At 43.9% G+C, this 16,845-nt stretch overlaps 1 long non-coding RNA gene across 1 annotated transcript; it reads right to left on the bottom strand.

Moving 5' to 3' along the window:
• Window positions 1-867: 867 nt before the first annotated feature.
• LOC143828742 (uncharacterized) lies at window positions 868-14,975 on the bottom strand. Its single transcript, XR_013227841.1, has 3 exons — window positions 14,841-14,975; window positions 12,448-12,577; window positions 868-1,042 (listed from the first exon to the last, which is right to left on the bottom strand). It is a non-coding gene; the product is annotated as an uncharacterized LOC143828742 (long non-coding RNA).
• Window positions 14,976-16,845: the final 1,870 nt, after the last annotated feature.

The raw sequence follows: 16,845 nt of genomic DNA, 5'->3' as shown, positions 1-16,845 counted from the left end.
GGGCCCTCAGCTCTCCTTGGAGCTCATTCCACCAGGTCAGGGCCAGGACTGAAAAGGCTCTCATCCGGGTCAAGGCCAGGCATGCTTCTTTAGGGCCAGAGACCTGCATCTTCCCTTTGCCCAGCTAATCCAAAGTTTCAGGTTAGGCTGTCAGCAATATATGGATGACACCCAATTGAATCTGTTAATGAACCCACACCACCATATGCATAGATAAAAGTTTCCCTTAAAATGATTAACAAATATTTAGTTTAATAATTTGTCAGTTAAAGAATGCAGCCTTGTCCATAATGTTAGAATTTCCCCTCACTGCTAAACCTGCAGCCAATCTCTGCAATACACATCATGTTACTGCCTTCTTAATCTGCACTATTGTAAAATGTCACCAGTCCTCATATGGAGGGAGTCTTATTACAACATACAGGAGGGTAATGGTGACTTTGTATTAGTTTCCCTGTGATTGACACACGGGCAGCGATGAGCCTAAACATGTTATGAAGAAAACCTTATATTTGCTCTGATCTAATCACTTGAGCTCAACAGCCAAGTGATTTAATTCTGAAGTTGGGAGAAAATGCAGAGTGTTCACTTGCAGGAGTCAAGTTAATATTAAACAATAGACTCCTAGTTGTTGGCCGGGGAGGCCAGGGGCAAGATACAATTTAAAACTTTTCTTTTGCAGAAGCTGCATGACAACTCCATACAGTCTTTCCCGGACCCATCCCCAGTGTTAACTCCCCTCATTTTGTAACACCCTTTTGTGGTTTTAGACTGCTTTCTCTGCAGGTCTATCTGTTGTTTTTAGGCTTTTGTAAAAGCTCAGAACGTGACCATTTCTGTACAAGGAATTTGCCCCTGCCTGGCCTCTCACTGTTCATGAGTTTTAATGCTGCTTCCATGTGATGTTGGCAGCAACCCGTAGCTCTCCAATGGATGCTGCAAATTTTCGTCCTTTTTGCCGCATGATGAGGGAAAGCAGTAGAATCCACTCCCCACTTTCTTGTTGCGCTGCAAATCAAGGCGCAAACCAGGGCAAGCCCATCTGAAAAGAGAAATGTGTGACAGTCTCAGTAGCATTTTGCTCACCCTCGCACCTGCCCTCCCCTCCCCATTTCCAGATCACAATAATAATAATAATAAAAAGGCATGGTCCGCATTGTTGTGGGACTGCAAACGACATGCCCTCAGTTCAAATAAAATGCTCTCATCAGTGTGCACAGTAACATTAGGATCAGACAGCAGTCCAATCTAAAACACATTCCTGTTTGTGTTTTCTGGCAGTGGGTTATGAACAGGGATAGAGGGGGAGGACATGCAATGAAGCAGCCCTTAGCTTAGCATCCATGCTCTGTGTTTGGAATCTTTATCGTGAACACACAATCACCGGGGTCCAATTTCCATGGCCAGCCGATCACAAATCTACCCAAACATAAAAAGAGACCATTATACAAAAAATCCCAAAAAGAGATCAAAATAAATGTTTTATTGTTGTGGCGTGATCCTGTAGCAATGCAGAAGTTTAACCTTTTTAAAAAACCTGTTTTACTGTTGTGGTGTGTCACCGTGGAAACACAGAAGTGTTTTTTTTAAATCACGACTTGGGGGGGGGGGTGCAGAAGTTTGAGTCCCCAAAATGCACTGTGAATGGATTGGTGGCTTGTATTGATAGACAACCCTTCGGGTTGTCCATGCTTCCAGCTTCTCTGCCACCTCATTGGGAGTCAAAAAGCTGTGATGATACGGTGGGATAACCTGGGGTGTGTGTGTGTCTCCCATCAGGAAGCATGCAAATGCACAATTTATTATCACACCTTTGCAAGCAGGAGGCGGCACGTGTTTTATGCCTCCATGTGGATATGGTCTGTGACACAAGGTCAGCTTACACCCCGTTAAGGTGTTAAGGTGTTAAGCTGTTAACTACCACCATATTCTAGTTCCATAATTTCGCTCTCTTGAGTTTTTATGAAAAATGCCATATTGGTGGGGAAAGTTCTTTCTGCATTCATTTCCTTTTTCAGTTAAATCATTCTGACCATATCTGAATTAGAGCTAATGAATACCTCAGAAACCTATGCCAAATCCATGTCTGGCATCCTTGCAAACAAAGTCAGGTGCAATGAATTCCTCGCCCAGGCTCTAAAAGAGCTAAAAATCTGTATCCAGGAAAGAGCAGGATAGCACTGAGAGGAAGTGTGAATTTAGAAATGTGGAAACAGGCTTAGACAGAGATATTGTGTCAAAGGAGGAACTTTCTGTAACGAGGAGGAAAAATGTATATACCCGAGGGGGAGAGTGTTCCAGATCCAGTTCTACCACAGAGGGTTACTTCAAGGCTGTGAATTTTTCTCATAGTGATAAAGTCCATCTATCTCCTTAAAATCTAACACTCAGTCAAGTGGAAGAAATAATTATGATGTGATGCAACTAACAAAGTCTGCCTCATACGTTATTATTATTATATTATGAATCTTTATTTATCTAAAACCACGAAGGAGTTCAATAAAGTTCTTTTTCTTATGGTTAAACTTTCAGGAGTCCAGTGATCAAATCTCTGAAGTAAAACTATATGCCAGAGGGAAAGGGGCACCTTAGTTCCCTAAGCTGGTTCAGTTATCCTTTTATGTTATCATGACGGTGCCTCAGAAAAACATGGAAGCAACCAGAGATGAAGCAGCCCTGGACTTGATCCTCAGTGGTGCTTCCCAGGAACTAGCGTGAGGCATGGAATTGGCTGAAGCAGTTGGAAACAGTGATCAAAATGGCATCAAATTTAATTTACATGTATGTGGAAAAGTGTCAGGGAACTCTGACAGTCATATTTGATTTCAAAAGAGGATGTTTCTTTAATGAGAAATATAGTAAAAAAAGAAGTTGAAAGGAACAGTCAACAGGATTAAATCTCTTTAAAAGTTTTGGGGGTTACTCAAAACTTTAATAATTAGAGGATCAGTTAGAACAGGGGTTCCCAACCTGAGCTCCCAACTTCTTTATGTGCAGCCTTCCAACCTGCTGGTCTGCTGCTATCTCCTTCGGGGCATTTTCTATCAGACCCATGCTGTTCTTCCTGCCTCAAGAGGCACCATCTACTGCTGTTCATCCTGTCCCTTTAATTTTCTTCAGATGGAACTAATTGATTTGCAAGCCAGTGATCATCTCAGAGACATTTACAAAGAAAATGATCTGTTAGATTTCTGTTCTGGTCTACCTGATATATTTATCAACCTAAAGAAATTTGCTGCAGGCATGTTCACAGTCTTTGGCATCACATACAACTTGAACAAACCTTTTCCAAGATGAAAATTGTGAAAATTGAGGTGTAGGTTAAGGCTTACAGATGAACATTCACATGACACCCTTAAAGAATGTCTGTCACAAACCTTGACTTGAACATCAGTGCCTTGGCTAACAGAACACAACCACAAAAGTCACACTGACTAGATACACATGTGTAGCTAAATAAAAGGATTCCACAGTAAAATATTGTTCCAAAATGGATTGCATTCATGTTAACTTTTCATTTACCTTTGAATGTTTACTTTTGATCTATATAAGAAGGTTAATAATTTTGTTACATTTTGATTTAAGATGTGGCCCTCTTTAGGCACTGGGCACATTAATGGGGCCCCCATGTGCCAAGTCATCAGCATGGTTAACAAGCAGAACAAGGGAAGCTATTACAAGTGAAAAAGGCTTTGTTCAGGAATGGGAAGTCTAACCCAAAGAATGAAGACAAAAAATATCAACTTACACAAAGGAAATACAAACAGATAATTATGGATGCAAAAAAAGGATTTTGAGAATGTTTCTCTAAAAACATAAAGACCATCAATAAATAATTATTTAAATGGATTATGAGCAGGAAACCAGCTAAGGAAACAATTAGAATACTGGATGAAAATGAACGGTAGAGCAGTGGTCCCCAACCTGCGGGCTGCAGCTCGGTGCCGGGCCACGGCGGCCATGGCGCCAGGCCGCGGCTCCCTCTCCCCGCCCCCCCCCGCAGTAAAAAACTTCCCAGGCCGGGAATCTTGCGGCCCGGGAAGCTTCTTACTGCGGGAGGGCAGGGAGAGGGAATCAGGGCCGCGCCCGCGCATCGTGCATGCGCAAATGTGCCATGCACGGCCGAAATCGCGCATGTGCGGCACTTTTGCGTATGCGCGATTTCAGCTGCACATGGCGCATTCCCGCATGCGCGGTGCGTGGGCGCGGTCTGCGCATGCACGATGCATGGGCACAGCCCACTGCCCTGCCGGTCCCCAGCCTCAGAAAGGTTGGAGACCACTGCGGTAGAGGACAGGTAGGCTTGGAGGATCATTGTCCATGGGGTCATGATGGGTTGGACACGACTTCGCACCTAACAACAAAAGGACAATAAGGTGATTCCTTAGAAGCAAAATGAATTCTTCTCTTCTATCTTCATTGAAGACACAGGGGAAATACTTGTTTCTAGATTGATATTTTAAGTAGGAGCTTAGGCAAACAGCACTGCACAGGAGGAAATTCTAGAACTTACAGACAAATTGCAAGCTAACAATCATCAGGACCAAATGGTATTACCAGGACCAAATTGCATCCATTCTAGAGTTCTTAGAGAACCCAAATACAAAATTTCTGATCTTTTAATTAAGATATGCAACCTGTCCCAAGATCAGCTTCTGTACCAGAGGACTAGAGAGTAGCAAATGTAACCCCCATTTTTAAAATACGAATACAGGGGGATCTTGGAAATTATAGGCCAGTTAGCTTAACATCTGTTTCAGGTAAATGGATAGAAAGTATTACTAAAGATAACATTGCCAGCCATATAGAAGGCCAAGTCTTGCTGAATAAAAATGTATATGGCTTCTGCAATAGTAAGTTCAGTCCCACTAGCTTTTAGAGTTCTTTTAAAGTGTCGATAAACGTGTGGACAGGAATGAGACATTATTTATTTGGACTTCCAGAAGGCCTTGATAAAGTTCCTTGTCAAAGACTGCTGAACAAACTTCAGAGTTATAGAATAGGAGGACAAGTCTTCTCATAGATTGGAAATAGGCTACAAATCAGGAAGGAAGAGTAGGACTAAATGGTCAGTTTTCACAATGGATGGATTAAACATGAGGTCCCTCAGGAACCTGTAGTGGGACTGGTGCTTTTCAGTGTTCATAAATGCTGTAATTAGGGGTGAGTTGTGAGGAGGTCAAGTTTACAGATGATGAAGAAAAAGAGTTGTTTTTTATGCCCCACTTTTCATCGCCTGAAGGAGACTCAAAGCGGCTTACAATCGCCTTCCATTCCTCTCCCCTTAATAGACACTCCATGAGGCTGAGAGACCTCTGACAGGACTGCTTGGTCAGAACAGCACTAACAGGACTGTGATGAGCCCAAGGTCACGTAGTTAGCTGTGTGTGAAGGAGAATCTAACCTAGCTCACCAGATTAGAAGCTACCAATCTGAACCACTGCAGTACATAACATTATTACGTGTGGCTATGACAGAAACAGATTAAGAAGTACTCAAAAGGACCTCTCCAAACTGGGGGAATGGATATTAAAATGGTGAATGAGATCAAATTTGAGTAAGTGTAAAGTGATCCTGACAGGAGCAAATATTTCTGACTGCTCATTTACAATGATGGGATCTGAGCTGGCAGCAATAGGCCAAGACGAGGCTATCAATGGCAACTAATAAGGATGGATATCTCCTCCCTCCAGTACCAGAATTAGTATGCCTCTTTAAATCGGTTGCACTCTTCCCATTTGTGGGCTACCTAGAGGTAGTTGTTTGGCCATTGTGTGAACAGAATGTTAGTATGACTCTTCTGATGTAAAGCCTTCACTCTTTTAAGTAGAAGACATCATAGGACATAGCATAGGAACATTATATGCCTGCTTCATGGTGAACAGACCCCACTATAGAGACAGGATTTTAGAACAATACAAATTCCAAGGAAGTGAAGCAGAGAAGGTAGGTTTCTACTGTACTTCTGGATTAATCAGGATATCCTCTCCCAGTGAGGCAAGAGACTCCTGGGATAATGTCTTCATTAGTTATTCTGAAAATACTTCTATAGACTTTCTATTCAATGGTACAAAAGGAAGTTGCAAAAACTAAGTGCCAGCTCTGAAGTAATATTTAGCACAGAGATGTTGTTTCCTGGAACTATTATATTCAGTGAAACCCTTGTGTATAGTGATTTCTGAACTGTTGATAGTAATGAAATAATATTATTAATTTGGAATGCATTTAATTATTGTCCAAAAATACAGACCTATGGTTATCAATGACAATGACTTGGAAGTGATCATACCAGGGTGTAAAATAAGAAGACTTCTCAGAAAGGAGATTTGGATTATCTAATAACAAAATGTCAGATTTGGTCTTGATGGCTTCTCCTTGGAGAAAAGGGATACTATGATAGCTGATTCAATGGAGGCTCAAACCTGGCAGACCTGATGTTCCTTGATCCTTTGACTCTCAGGGGCCACTGGATTACGTAGCCAGAAACCCAGATGGCCTATGAGCAGGAATCAGATTCAGAGACAAGGACGGGCAAGGGTTGAGTAAATTAAAGTCCAGTCTAGAGGTGATTGTCACATGAATCACTGTAGCCAGACAGTCTGGGGCAGGTAGGGCACTGGTAGCCTGGCTTGGTGAAGATGATAAAATGCTGCATGTGCTACTCCTGTGACCTGTGCCTCCATCGTAAGGGAAACATCCTGGATCACCCTCAAATTCCTTGCCATCGGTGAGATGTTAAGTTGCACCCCTCAAAAGGTAGGAAGGCATGCTTCCTGTTATACCCCTTTCCTGCTCAGACACAGGACCTCCATCGCGGAGGGATTGAGTTTCAGATGGCTCATCTCTAATCACCCAGCTACAGCTTCCAAACATCTGGCAAATGTATCTGTGGGCCATCCATGAGGAGATAGAGCTGGGTGTCATCTGTATATTGATGGAAACCCAGCTTGTAACTCCATACCAGCTGCCCTAGAGGGTGCATGAAGATGTTAAATAACACGGGAAATAGTACTGCACCCTGTGGTACCCTGCAAGAGAATCTATAAGGGTGCAATAACATCTCCCCCATTGCCACCCTCTGTGTCCAGTCCTGGTAAAAGGAACACAGCCATTGAAGGGCTGTTCCCCAAATCCCGGCCCCAGCAAGGTGTTGGTTCAGTAACTCATGGCTGACCACTTCAAATGTAGCCGACAGATGGAGCAACACGAGTACTGCCGACCTGCCCTGATTCAGCTGGCACCGGAGGTCATCCAACAAGACAACAAAAATTGTCTCCACCCCATGGCCAGGACAGAAGCCCGACTGGTATGGATCAAGTATGAAGTTTCCTCCGAGTAAGCCAGGAGCTGATCCACCATGACCCTTTCAACTATCCTACCCTGAAACGCAAGATGTGAGACTGGGCGGTAGCTGGCTGGGTCTTTCTCCTCTCTTTGGGACCTTTACATGCAAAGCATGTGCTTGAGTTCCCCTACTAATAATAGGGTGCCAAAGTGTGTGGTGTTGGAAGCAGATGCACTCTGCTTCCCCCTTCCCTTTCTGGCAGCACAGTAGCATGCACTGGTGAGTAGCCGCTGCTGAAATTGCAGCTGCTGAATGAGCAAAAAAAGCTTCCTTCATTTTAGTCACAGCAACTTGTATATGCAAAAGCTTGCTTGCCTTTCCTTCTCCACCCATCACCACTACCCAGGATCCTTTTTCTTCACAGCCACTCAAATAATTGGTATAATTAGTCCAACGAGCATATGGAATACATTGTGGGTTTGATATTACACGGCTTACTTCATTGGAAGTTTGGAAGAGCCAGTTTGGTGTAGTGGTTAGGAGTGCGGACTTCTAATCTGGCATGCCAGGTTCGATTCTGCGCTCCCCCACATGCAACCAGCTGGGTGACCTTGGGCTCGCCACGGCACTGATAAATCTGTTCTGACCAGGCAGTGATATCAGCCCTCTCACAGCCTCACCCACCCCACAGGGTGTCTGTTGTGGGGAGAGGAATGGGAAGGCGATTGTAAGCCGCTTTGAGCCTCCTTCGGGTAGGGAAAAGCGGCATATAAGAACCAGCTCTTCTTCTTCTTCTTCTAAAGTCCATTGATCTCTGTGTGATTTACTTCCATATAAAATAGGATTATGGATGACTGTCAACAATATATTTACCTTATTTATAGTCTAGATTTTCACTGATAAACAGTCCTGCAGATATGATGGTCCAAGGCCACTCAATACCTTGAATTGAACCTGGATGTCATAGCCACCTTAACTCATAATGATAACTGAACTGCAGCATTTTGCACCAGCTGGTGTCTCTGGATTGATTTAGCAGGAGACCTATGTAGACTGCATTACAGTAACATAACCGCCTCACCTGTTATAGTGGCCTGAATCCAGGTGACTAGATCAGCTGAGTCAAGCTATGTATCTTTGCATATTACTGATGGGGTAATGTTTCTCTTATCACTTTTATTCCAGTTAACGTGTCATGGCTTCTGCCACAGAATGTAGTCATTGTAATTTGCTGAAGATACTTAGAACTCTCTTAAAGATGCCTTGCTCGTCTCACAGAACTATCTCTCATTTCACCTCTAAGGGTCTTTTCTTATGGAGACATTTATACAATTTGGGGGCCAGCAGTTTCATTTCCAATTTGTTGTCCTTCTGTGGTTTCGTCTGTGCTTTCTCAATTGGTTTGAGGAAACCCAGGGAAGTGATGAGGAAGACAGCAAATGGAAGATGAAAATGTGAGGAAGTGCAGAGAGAAAAACACAGCAGGGTGGTACCCAAACTGCAGGACAACCTCCCAGTGAAACGACCTCCTACTTCAGAGGCATGCCCATAGTTCAAAGTGAGGGGCTGATAGTGTTGCAGCCCTAATTTAGCAGGTCAGCTCTACTAATAAGATAGAATTTCCATCAAGACTTGAGGATGTCATCAGACTCCCTGCCACAAAAATTTAGTTTAATCTTTGTGAGGAAATAAATTTAGCTGCAAGTAGACTTTGTGGCTAGGACATCCTTTCAGCTGCAAATCAAACCACAAAGTCTTCTGACATCATTACTTCTTTTCTTGCTAGCAATAATTTCCGTGCCACTTGCTTCATTAGGAGACACAGCTGCTATATTTCTCTTAAAGGGAAATACATGCCTGTTTTATATTCTGCTGTGTCAAGTCGCACAGCCCTATGGGCATATGAACCCCAGTTTGTTTCCTGTCCTATACGATAAACATGCTTATCCTGCTGTGACTGTGCAGCTACTTGTTAAGCAAACTATAATCAGAAGATCGCCCCATCTGTAACATAAATGAAGGGGTAGTGGAAGGAGTTGGGACTCATCACCTATCTGTTTGGCTGTCCATCCGACAAACAGCCAATCAGGTAGACGGTCCCACTCCTGGCCACATCCCCCTCCAGCTTCTTCCATGTGGAAGAAGTGCTGACCTACTCTACTGGGCTGATGACAACAAGTAAGCTAGCCAGCCAGCATGAGCTGGGAGGGGAGGCTTGGGACTACAGTGTGGGACGAGGACGGTTTTTTGTTTTTGTTTTTTTGCAACTGGCTTTTCTGCTAGTGTCATATATAAGACTCATGGGTACAAGGGTGAACTTGCAGCAGTCAGTAGGTGGGAAAGTATGCCAGATCCTTCCCTCGCCTAGGATTCCCTTCAAGAGCCCTCCCCTCAGCAGTGGTCCCCCTTTCTCCATCTGGTGTTAAGTCCAGAAATAAGGAGGGTGTGTGTGCTGAGGAAAGGATGCGAGAGACAATTACAGAAAACGGAGGGATTAAATTAACTGCCCCCTCCCCTTTGTCACATCCCACATTACATTTAACTAGCAACAATTTGTTTGAGAAACCTGTTAGCCAGTGTAACAAGGAATTCGATCCTTGTTATTTCTGAGCATTCTTTGTGTTAATCAATGTATTTTTACAGCAGATTCTCCTACTCTCAAAGCAATGGGAATAACGTCCCCCTTACCTCAGTTCTACAACACCAGCATGGTCACTGTTAACACCCTATAAGATAGATCTAGCCTGTTTATTTAAAGGGGTGAGATCGTATATGAAAGTATGGATAAGAGGGAACAAATTTTTCAAACAAAAATGTGTACTCTTTACAAACTGCAAGCCCTGATCTAGATGGTCCAGGCTAAGCCCATCTCTTCAGGTCTTGGGTCAGCCCTGGTTAGCACTTGGATGGGAGATCACCAAGGAATCCCAGGGTCACCACACAGTGACAGGCAATGGCAAACAACCTCTGTTTGTCTCTTGTCACCATAAGCTGGATGTGACTTAATGGCCCTTTCCACCACCAACAAGTAAATATATGCATGTTTGTTATTTATTTATTGGATTTGTATACCACTGCTCCCAACAAACTGGCTTGTGGCGGTTCACAATAACATAGCATAAAATAATATAACCAGTCAATAAAACCACATACAATATATAAATAATAATCCTAAAACAATTCCCCAAATCTATAACATGGCAGTAAAAAACTAAAATCTCTCCACATCACGGAGCCATTGGAGTCGGTCCAAATTACATCACTGGTGATGGTAAAAAATCAAGGGGTAGATCATCCGGCGGCTCCAGGCTTAATCCAACACTGCCCGGAAATCGGGGGGGGGGGGACCCAATCTCATACCCCAGGATTTCCACCCAGCCTCAACCAAACGCCTTACGGAATAGCTCCCTCTTACAGAACTCAGAGAGGGGGAAAGCTGCTCCCCAAAGGCTGCACTGCTTCCTGGCCTGCCCCTAGTTCATGGGTGACAAGGCTACATCCATATGTATAAAAGCTATTTAGACCTGGCCACAGACATAGCTTGAAGTCCTGTCAGTGAGTAGGAAGTTCTAAGGGGGACATGGAGAAGCAAACATGACTCCCTTTCTCTCAAGCCTATGCATCAAGAATGTAGAACCAGTAATCCATAGGAAAATAGTGAAATGTTTTAAAATTGGCACAGGGAGGAGAAGAGGGACTTGTTCTCATCAGTGATGTTATAGGCACTGTCCAATAGGAGGCAGTGGCAATCATAAAAAATGTACAGAGTAGCATTGCCAATATACTGGGTGTGTGTGCAGTTTCAGCACATAGTTCCTGAGTTACAATGAAAATCCTGAAAAACTGGTTTGTGGAACAAGTTTTACCATGAAATAACATGATGCAATACTTGAGACAACAGCAGATGCGGTGCCATCTTTCTAGTTCTGCCCAATTTTACTTCCTTTTTGTTTTTGTTTTCCTATTTGCCAAATGGTAACTTAGAACCCAAGCCAATTCTTCCATGCTCCTAAAATTTAGCATTGGCTTTCCCTAATAAGCTTCTGCATAACTAATAGCATTTCCAAACACAAGGTTTTGTGATTGGTTGACTGTGGACTGCCATAGCCAAACTGTGATGGCCAAACAGTACAAATGGCAATCTCCATGCACATATATGAATGGGTGGAAGAGGCAGCAGGCTTAACACCAAGTCTCCACACTAGTACATACCTCCTCCCTGCTGTGCAGAGTACTTTCTGGAATCCCCCTAACACTCAAGAAGCATTCTTGAGCAGATGAAGAGAGATCCAAGAGTAATATGGCTATGTCCAAACATGTTTTCCCCCAGAAAAGGTGCCCTCTTTCATGCATGGAAACCACTCCCCCAAGATGTGGGACCATGCTGTTAGATAGGGCATAGTTATATAGAAATGAGTGTGTTGTGCAATTTTCCATTTATATATCTGGACTCATTTAGTTGAAATCCATATTTTCATAGCTAGCCCTTTACATATTTCAGACAGTAAGAATGGATAGATCATCCCATAAATGTCTCATAAAATACATTATGGACTCCACATTCGCAGTGACAGGACTTGATGGTCCCAGTATGTTGATTTGTGCAGTTATGTGGAATATCTTTCAGTCTGTCCAGTCTGAGAATGTGGACAGGATGCTGGGAAGTTTGAGACCTACTACCCATTTGTTCAACTCTAGCCCATCCTGGCTGCTTAAATTTTGGCGGGGGGTGGGGGTGCTCCAGGAGAAAGAAAAATCCTCCTTAGAGAGAGGGCTGTCACTCCTGTTGACTATGTCATTTGCTTGGCACACTCCAGCTGATGGTGAAAGATGCTCAGGGGCTGCAGAGCACTGTCAAGGCCACCTGGGACACTGCCCCCCTTGAGATGTGGTCCTTGCTTGAGACTCGCTAGCACCTGACCACCCATTTCTCACACAGCATCAAGTCTGCCTGTCTGTTGCCTGGGAGGCAGGGGAAGGGGACTGAGAAACTCCACCTATACTATGATTGTGCTTTTGATGGAGCAGAAGAGCACAGTGCAGGATGTCACCTCCATGACCATCCTGCACAGGGAAGAACTGAATATCAGCTGATCCTCTCCCAAACTGTACATGTCTTCATGCTCTTCCAAGAGACCATCAATGTCACAAGAAGAATATACCTGATTTGAGAGCTGGACCAAGTGCTGGCCTCCAACCTGGTGCCAGGCCCAAGGAGATGGCTGTTCTCCCATGGGTCAGGGCCTTGTCCGAGAGGTTGCAGGTGGGCATCACCATCAGGTTGCATCCTCTCTACGAAAAAGGGAAGTACAAGCTAGTCAGTATCTGTGACCCCCAGATAAAAGGCAGCATTGCCTTCCTCCATGTAGAGCTCATGTAAGGGAAGTGTGAGCTCTGCAAAAGGTGTGGAAGCTGCAGGCCGACAGACATGGCTAGTAGCTACAGCAGGTGGAAGAGTCTAGGGAAGAGGAGCCTCAACCCAACAACTCTGCCTCAAAGAACTCAACCAAGAGGAGCTCTGAGCTTACCTGATACCCAAACCCTAGCAAGGGAGAGGAGTTCACAATCAAGAGGGTATAAAATGTGGGTCCTCAGGCAAGGCCCCCAGTAGCTAAGCCCCTCTGCTAAGTGTGAGCAGAAACCTGGGGTGGCTTAGAGCCCTGAGTCCACCTAACACACAAACCTCAGCAGGGGAGAGGTGTTCACAATTGGGAATAAATGATGAATGTCCACTACTTTTAATAAGTTCCCTGCCTCTCTGACTGCCAACAGCATGTTTATACTCATCCATGGAGACTAATGGATCCTGATAGCTTCCAAAATGCTCTGCAAGATTTATCTAGAACTGCTGGCAGTTTCTTTGATGAGCTGACTGAGATTTATAGCTGAAAGAACAACAGCTAAAACAAACCCCAAGAGTGGCAAAGGGTCTTTAGCAATCCCAGAAGATTATTCTATAACCTGAAATTTCATATAAAAGTTTAAAGCCATTTTAAAACTTGATTTTAAATTACATTTTCAAACATAATCTCAATATTCATCATAATCTGGTTTTGAAAACTCAGCAGCCATCATGAGATTAATTGGCAGCTGTGACAGGCAGGTTAGGCTCTGCCTTTCCGTATGAGCAACCAATGAGAGCTGATGAAAAGTTGGGGAAAGACAGCTGGGAAATGGCAGTTAAGAGAGCAACTGGGAGCTGGAAGCTACAGAAATGAGAAAGAAAAGGAGACATCTGGGTGAAACTGTGAAGAAGAGCTGCTCAGACCTGGCAGTTTGTAACAAAGGACTCCAACTGATGGAATAAGGAAACAGTTCAAAAGTACAATTGGAAATAAAATGTTGTTAACATCTACATTACATTCTTCAGTGTCATGTTCAAACCATAAATAAAAACAACTCCTTGTTTGTATAAATCTGTGGGCTGTCTGTCTCAGGGAGAACAGTGAAGATATTTTTCACTAGAAATAAAAAATACAACAGGTGCTAGAAAAACGGGGGGGGGGGAGCAGGCACATTAAATTGTAATAAAGGTGGTGAGGGTGCTTGGCTCCTGTTCTGAGCCCAGCTGAGTTTGCAGTGCCATGGGGAGGATAGGGAAAGGCAGCCACTCATCCTTGCATTGGAAAGGGGGAGGAACATGTAACATTGAAGGGACTGAACTAGAGACAGAGTTCAACGAGATCTGAACTAGAGACAGAGTTCAACGAGATCTGAACACAATGGAAAAATGGGCAAATGAGAACAAGATGCAATTTAATAAAGATAAGTGTAAAGTTCTGCATCTGGGTCAGAAAAATGAAAAGCATGCCTACTGGATGGGGGATACGCTTCTAGGTAGCACTGTGTGTGAACGAGACCTTGGGGTACTTGTGGATTGTAAACTAAACATGAGCAGGCAGTGTGATGCAGCGGTAAAAAAGGCAAATGCCATTTTGGGCTGTATCAACAGAGGCATCACATCAAAATCACAAGATGTCATAGTCCCATTGTATACGGCACTGGTCAGACCACACCTGGAGTACTGTGTGCAGTTCTGGAGGCCTCACTTCAAGAAGGACGTAGATAAAATTGAAAGGGTACAGAGGAGAGCGACGAAGATGATCTGGGGCCAAGGGACCAAGCCCTATGAAGATAGGTTGAGGGACTTGGGAATGTTCAGCCTGGAGAAAAGGAGGTTGAGAGGGGACATGATAGCCCTCTTTAAGTATTTGAAAGGTTGTCACTTGGAGGAGGGCAGGATGCTGTTTCTGCTGGCTGCAGAGGAAAGGACACGCAGTAATGGGTTTAAACTTCAAGTACAACGATATAGGCTAGATATCAGGAAAAAGTTTTTCACAGTCAGAGTAGTTCAGCAGTGGAATAGGCTGCCTAAGGAGGTGGTGAGCTCCCCCTCACTGGCAGTCTTCAAGCAAAGGTTGGATACACACTTTTCTTGGATGCTTTAGGATGCTTAGGGCTAATCCTGTGTTGAGCAGGGGGTTGGACTAGATGGCCTGTATGGCCCCTTCCAACTCTATGATTCTATGATTCTATGACTGGTGGGGAGAAATACCCTGCCCAACAGCGGATCCTGAGGATCAGCTGCTTGGTGGGGTCTTTAAATCTTCCCTCACAGACCTGAAGTGATCACAACCTGGTCCATCTGCCGCCACCCAAAGCACTTACTGCTCAGCTGAGAGAGCATACAGGCAGGGGGAGTGGGCACGGGACATGGTGTCCTCTGATGTGCTGATGTCACACAGAAAAGACTCCTGTTAGCCACAGCTCTTAGTGAGTCATCATCAATTTGGCTTGCCTTTTATATAGTAGAGGATATATGTTTTAGGATATAAATACATGGTGGCATGATGTGAATGGAACAGTGTATGAGCTCCTGACCACATTTACTCAGTGAAGTGTTTGAAGGAGGATTTGTTCTTTAGGGCTGAGCAACCCGGTCTTCTGAATGGGAGAGAGGACATGAGGTGTAAAATGGCCATGACTGTCTATATATTTTAAAACAGCCAAGAAGGGAGGTGATTGTGATGGCCTGACCAGTGTGTGTCCCAGAACCTGTGTGCGGGAGAGGATTTTAAGGGTGGTAGACACTCTAAATGAGAATGGTAGAGGACAGGAAGGCCTGGAGGATCATTGTCCATGGGGTCACGATGGGTCGGACACAACTTCGCACCTAACAAAAACAAGGCACTCTGTGTGAGTGGAGAAAAAGAAATGACCCTGGGTGTCACAAACATGAAAAGCACAAGAATTAAGTTGTTATAGGCATAAGCAGTGAAGGATCCTCCCAAGTAACACATTTAGTGACCAAGGGTCAATAAATAAGGATTGTGTCATTTGGGACCCTGGGATCCCAGTCCAGGGGAGCCAACCAGGTGTGTGGGAAAGGTAGGGTTATCAGATCTAGGTTTGGACCTCAATGTGGTACATTGCCATAGAATTCACCCTCTCTAAAGCATCCATTTTCTCCAAGGGAACTGATCTATGTAGTCTGGATATAAACTGTAATTCCAAAGGATCCCCAGGTCCCACCTGGAGACTGGCATCCTTAGAGGGATGTGCTGCTTTCATCATGGAATAACTACATTATTTGATCTGATTTTAAGTCCTTTATCTTCAAAGATCCCTAGATGTTCATTAGCACGAAGGTATGTTGTATTTAGAAATAGCTCTGTTCGGATTTCTGTAATACAAATACCGCATTTCTAACTAAATGGCACTCTTAGCAACATTTCCCAAAACACCTTAAGGATCCATTACTGAAGATGAACAACTAAGTATGCTCAGGTGCGCCCTGTATTCCTGTCAAAGGAGCCTGTCCTTCATTTGGGAGGCTGAAGTCTGATTCCTGAACATCATATTGTGACTGAAAAGAAAGAAACAGGACTTCTGCTTCTGTAGGTCTGGAAATGCTCTGCAGTGAGACTGACTGACCAGGATACTAGAGCTGCACAGGATTCTATGAAGCTGAAGACCAAAGTGATCATTGTCTATGGTAGGGTCATTATTATTGTATCATGCACAGTGATCTTTTTGAGTTTTTAATAGACAATTCACTTGAGTTGTTTTGTTTGGGATTGTTCCATGGTCCTTTTTCAACCATTTAAAAAAATAGCTGAGAAAGCTGATGTTTGCTGCAGAGCTAAGCAACAAGCTTAGTAATGCTGTTGATCTATGCTGCATAATCTCCACACCATCTGGAATCTGGAAACCCTAGTAACCTACTCTGAGATCCTTCTGAAAAGCTGGGAACAAACTCATTTTATTCCCAGTGCTATATTAATTCTACTCCCAAACTTCTGGCATTATGTCCTGCCCCCCATCTTGCTGCAACTGATATTGTTTTGCTTCCACTTTGAATAAGGGAGGGTTGTTGTTTTTAAAAAGGAAAAACCGTCTATGTGCTTACTGGATGGGGGGAGGAAAGCACAGGCTCCGGATGAATTAATGGAGGTGAGCTGGAAAGGGTAGCAAATGGTAGTGAATTACTACAAAATGAGGTCATCTTGCTGGTGTCATTCAACATTACAAAAACAGCAAAAGGGCTAGACAAGCAGCCA

The sequence above is a fragment of the Paroedura picta genome, chromosome 2, assembly GCF_049243985.1.
Source record: "Paroedura picta isolate Pp20150507F chromosome 2, Ppicta_v3.0, whole genome shotgun sequence".
Classification (NCBI taxonomy): domain Eukaryota; kingdom Metazoa; phylum Chordata; class Lepidosauria; order Squamata; family Gekkonidae; genus Paroedura; species Paroedura picta.
This window is presented reverse-complemented; position numbering and strand designations above follow the sequence as displayed.